General features: G+C 41.0%; 1 long non-coding RNA gene across 2 annotated transcripts; it reads left to right on the top strand.

The window, feature by feature from the left end:
• Positions 1-1,500: 1,500 nt before the first annotated feature.
• On the top strand, positions 1,501-4,934 carry LOC139565858 (uncharacterized). Of its 2 annotated transcripts, none has more exons than XR_011672989.1 (3): positions 1,501-1,579; positions 2,229-2,299; positions 2,630-4,934. It is a non-coding gene; the product is annotated as an uncharacterized lncRNA (long non-coding RNA). The 2 variants fall into 2 exon arrangements; XR_011672988.1 differs by having other exon boundaries at positions 1,507-1,579; positions 2,120-2,299.
• The last annotated feature ends 444 nt before the right edge of the window (positions 4,935-5,378 follow it).

The following is a 5,378-nucleotide window of genomic DNA, read 5'->3' as shown; positions in this document are numbered from 1 at the left end:
TGGGAACAGCAGACTGGGATAGAGATTGATTGAATATGTCCGTAAACACACCAGCCAGCTGGTCTGCGCATGCTCTGAAGACGCGGCTAGGGATGCTGTCTGGGCCGGCTGCCTTGCGAGGGTTAACACGTTTAAATGTTTTACTCACGTTGGCTGCTGTGAAGGAGAGCCCGCAGATTTTGGTAGCGGACCGTGTCAGTGGCACTGTATTGTCCTCAAAGCGAGCAAAGAAGTTGTTTAGTTTGTCTGGGAGCAAGACATCGGTGTCAGCGACGGTGCTGGTTTTCTTTTTGTAATCCGTGATTGAGTGTAGACCCTGCCACATACGTCTCGGGTCTGAGCCGTTTGTTTTTATACTGACACTTAGCTTGTTTAATTGCCTTGCGGAGGGAATAGCTACACTGTTTGTATTCGGTCATGTTTCCGGTTGCCTTGCCATGATTAAAGCAGGGGTTCGCGCTTTCAGTTTTGCACGATTGCTGCCATCAATCCACTGTTTCTGGTTGGGGAAGGTTTTAATAGTCACCGTGGGTACAACATCACCGATGCACTTGCTAATAAACTCGCTCACCGAATCAGCGTATACATCAATGTTGTTGTCTGAGGCTATCTGGAACATATCCCAGTCCACGTGATCGAAGCAATCTTGAAGCGTGGAATCAGATTAGAGTAGCAATGATCTAGAATTTTGCCAGCCCAGGTCGCACATTCGATATGTTGATAAAATTTAGGGAGCCTTGTTTTCACATTAGCTTTGTTAAAATCCCCAGCTACAATAAATGCAGCCTAAGGATATGTGGTTTCCAGTATACATATTAAAGTCTGAGCAGAGGTTCTATCTTGGCACAGAATTGGTTCTACCTGGAACCAAAAAAAGTCTCTGCTATGAGAACAGCGGAATAATCCTTTTAGGTTGTAGATAGCACCTTTTTTCTGAGTGTAGGCCTATATTGCAGTGGTGTTTCCGTGGTTTTCATTTTTTTTTTTTATTGTTAATTGGTTGTGGGGAGTTAAGATAATCAGAAATAATATGAAACATCCTCACTTTTAGCACACATTTTCAAGCAGGCAAAGTAACCTTCTATGCATGCTGAGGCATGTGTGATCCCTCAACATTGACAGGACTCACAGACAAAGACATGCTCACATGCAAACAAAAGATAACATGTGTCTAACTTGCACCGTTATGCAATTATGAAGAGACTTGACATAAATAGCTAATCCTGGCTTCCAATGTTCTTGCATATATTTATTGAGGCAAGCAGATTAGAGATGTCAAGGTGATACCCAAGCATATGCCATGTGTACATGTGATACACACAAATATGTATGGCTATATTTTTTATGTTTTGTTTTGTTTGTTATTTTATCAAGCCATCCCTTGTACCATTTTGTAGGCCTCCCAACTATTTGCATTTAAAGTAATGTATATGATTACTGCCGCTAGGTGGTGCTGTGACGTCAATGGGGAGCTTTAGTGAGATTGTGAGGTCTTAGAGGATTCTTCTTTGATCTTGGATATTGCCTACTACTGAAAACTACTAACTAACGTTTCTCCTTCTCATCATTTTACATTCAGGTATGTAATGTGCAAAAGTAAAATTTGACCTTCAAAATATTGAGGTGACATGGTTAACTACATAGTCCATGAGTTTGGTGATGTTTGAAGGCAACTGAAGGGAGTTTTAACTGAGTGGAAAAACTGGTTGGAATTTTCCCCATTTTAATGAAGGTTTCTGTACATCCAAACTTTCTGTACTTTTTTTTCAACGTTTTCGATCCTATTTGTTTTATTTTCTATGAAGGAAGGCTCAGTTTAGTTCAGGTAATATATGTAAATATGTGATGTCACGATCAAATGTGTTAAAGTGTTAATATTTGTATGAAAATAGCGTTTAACAGTTCCCTACCTTGATGTTAACTAAATGCATCTTGGCTAAGCGCTAGCTAGCTCTAGGCAATCATTCTGTCAATCTTAGCTTACATGTTAGTGGTTAATAATGTAATGGTTGTAGCATTGTTTTGCATAGGCCTCCAGTAATTTATAACTTTTTCGAAATTGACACTGCTAGTACAGTGAGTTATATAATGTGAACGTGGAAATCTATGGTGACTCCAGATTTGGATGAATGGACCAACCAGACCCTCAAGACTGCCATGGGCAAGTCCCTTGAAGGGCAGGAATGGTGGCAGGACAACCTGAAGGTAATTCTCTTTGCACACAACAGCAGTGTCCAGGCCTCCAGAGTACTCACCCTATCGCCTGGTGTAGGGGCGGGAGCCGCAGCTGTTTACTGAGGTAAACAACGCAATTGTATATACAATTTTTGCATATACTGTAGTATAAGAATTTTTGATTAACTTAGGATTGTTTGTCTATTGTTATTTTTTATAACTGAAATCACTGAGATCACTGAAACCCCACCTGATGTGGTGGAAGTTGTCAAACCAGATCAGAACGCCTTCGAGTACCATCTTCAGGCATGGACTGAGAAGCATGTGGAGGTTATTGACCCGGTAAAAATGATTGTCCGCTGTTAATTTATTTTATGGCCCTTCAAGAGATATATAAGAGATGTATTAGTAAGAATATGAAATATAATTGCATTAATTTCTATTATCAATCAAGGTGAGACTGAACATGGACAAGGCGCAGGAGAAACAGAAGGAGAGCCACCGGAGGAGAATCAAGAAGGGGACCAAGTGCTTTGACATCCGGGTGAATGACTTGGCTTGGAAGAAGGACAAAAGGAGGGTGAGACCTGGGAAACCTTGCTGCTCTTTTGCTCCTAGCTGGGGTCCCCATCTGTTAAGGTGAATATAAAAATCTCAGATGATAACTCTTTGCATTTGTCTCCTCGTGGTGGGCGGCATCGCCATGCTGTCAGCAGTAGCAACACTGGCCAACTACTGGGTCACGTTAAGTAACCTCAACTTCCTGGTAGGTACTGTTAAGGTGTATGACTCCACTGGTCATGACACCACCCTGGAGTTTCTCTCACAAATTACAGACAGGTATCTACAGCTATTGTTATTGTCATGTTGTCATTAGCTTCTAAGAAAGAGCAAGAAAACTATCATACTGGGCACATATTGTGTGATATACAGATGCACAGACTAGCACTACGAACACTCGGAACAAAGAGAGCATCAGTGCCTGGACTTCGCAGTCTCCCTCTTCCGAGTCCCCCTTCTGAGACTGGCTGCCTGTTGAGAACAAGTGACAGGCAAAACCTCCCACCCACACAGCACCCACCTCCTCTCTATTCCACACACCAGAATTCAGTATTTCAGTTTTTGATTGCCATGTGAGTGTACAACAAATCTGTGAAAGTAAATTGACACGCGTACAAAAAAATACAGACGTTTATATTTAAATCTTAAATATTGCCAGATTGGTTTCAACAACTGTTTCACAAGGTGTTCATTATTGTACATTTGAACTTATCCCTTGATGGTATTTGCTAGTTCTACATTATTAATTGTTGTACCCTAGGACCTAAAATAGATATATATTCAACCACAAGGGTGTACTAATGAGCTATGATTTTTTTTAAATCATAATAGAGGACTACTGATATATTATTTCAGTGTAGATAAGGGAAGGCCCGTTTTAAAATGAAAACATGCCAGCCAGACAAGCCAGTGTATGAATCAAATGTATTTGCATATGAATGAAGTGGAAATTAGCTGACTTTGAGAACTGTAAGGTAGGTAACATTACTGTGTGTTATTAATTATAATTTTTTTAAATTCCCGATGCCTGTTTATTCATAAAAAACAGAAGATAGTAAATGTCATTAATCGCAATGGTTAGCTTATGCAAATGAATAGGAAAACATTAAAAGTGTATTAATAGTACTACATTTAGCCTAATTGGGAACAAACATAACATCCTAGTCAGGCTATTTGTCAAATCCAGATTTAACATAGATCTTCATTTGTATCAAATCTGTAGGCGATTGTGGGCTAAATCAATGACAAACTGCTGAAATGCTCAGGCTTCATCATGATCTGTGATCAAAATAGGCTGGGATGTTTTCGGTTCCGTTAAGGCTAAGCTTATGTGTAAGAACGCAACTACACTGAAATCAATAGCCTGATTCAATGTGATTCTCCTAAATAAAAAAGTGTATCTGTATAGCTGTTTGGTCTATGGATATACCCATACCGATTCCATCTTTTTGGTATTTTGCTGTATGCATAGCCTACCACTAATATTCTAAATTAGAGAGCATTTAATAAAACAACCACATTTTTCCTGTGATGTTGAGGCTGAGCAAGACCTACGATGGGCTAGTAGACTATGTGGAAATAATCGTGGAGTTAATCATTGTTATAGCCTAGATCGCTTCATATAATCTGGACCATTGTTTTTTCTAAGGATAAGCAAACAAGGGGTAGCATATGCTTTTTGCCTGTCTAAATAACAAGGGTTAGGCCTATATCCTCACATACCCCCTCAATTCAAGGCCTGCTTCTAACCATAAGACATATCCACAGAAATGTATAGCCTAAGGATTGCATGGTGACAGTGATTGTGTCACACGTCTTTGTGCTTCTCTTTACCCCCCCTCCAGGTGTCGCCCATCTTCCCCATTATCCCCTGTGTATTTATACCTGTGTTATCTGTTTGTCGGTTGCCAGTTCGTTTTGTTTGTGAAACCGACCAGTGGTTGTTCCCGTGCGCCTGTCTGTTCCTTGCTCCTGTTTCCTAGTCCTTCCCGGTTTTCACCATTCTGCCTACCCTGACCCTGCCTGCCGTTCTATACCTTGCCCCACCTCACTGGATTATTGACTCCTGCCTGCCCTGACCCTGAGACTGCCTGCCGTTCTGGACCCTTTGCACCTTCTCTGGATTACTGACCACTGCCTGCCTTTGACCTGTCGTTTGCCTGACCCTGTATTAGAAATAAACTTTTGTTTCTTTGACACTGTCTGCATCTGGGTCCTACCTGAAACGTGATAGATTGTGTCTGTTAAACCGGTACTGGGAACTCTGGGGGAAAAATGTGGTCAAATCATAACATCAGTGATTTTCAGGTCAGAGAAAGATGCCAGAGTTTCTGATTTGGAACTCTGAGTTGGATGACCATTCGAAACTATTTTTCCCAGTCTGAGCTAGTTTTTTTCCCCGAGTTCCCAGTTGTCTTAAATGCACTGACGTCGGAAGTCAGAGATTGCAGAGTTCCGAGTGGTTTTGAATGCGCCACTAGAGACCTAGGCTACCTCTTATTTCTGGATAGGGCAACCTCCAACAAAGAAGCCCTTGTGTCCGTATTGATATGAGAAATAGGCATATCTACACAGTAATGGTGGCTGGCTGCAAATCAACTAGTCTAATACATTTTGTATTGAGGTGATAGGCCTATTTTAGC

Source organism: Salvelinus alpinus, chromosome 37, assembly GCF_045679555.1.
Source record: "Salvelinus alpinus chromosome 37, SLU_Salpinus.1, whole genome shotgun sequence".
Classification (NCBI taxonomy): domain Eukaryota; kingdom Metazoa; phylum Chordata; class Actinopteri; order Salmoniformes; family Salmonidae; genus Salvelinus; species Salvelinus alpinus.
This window is presented reverse-complemented; position numbering and strand designations above follow the sequence as displayed.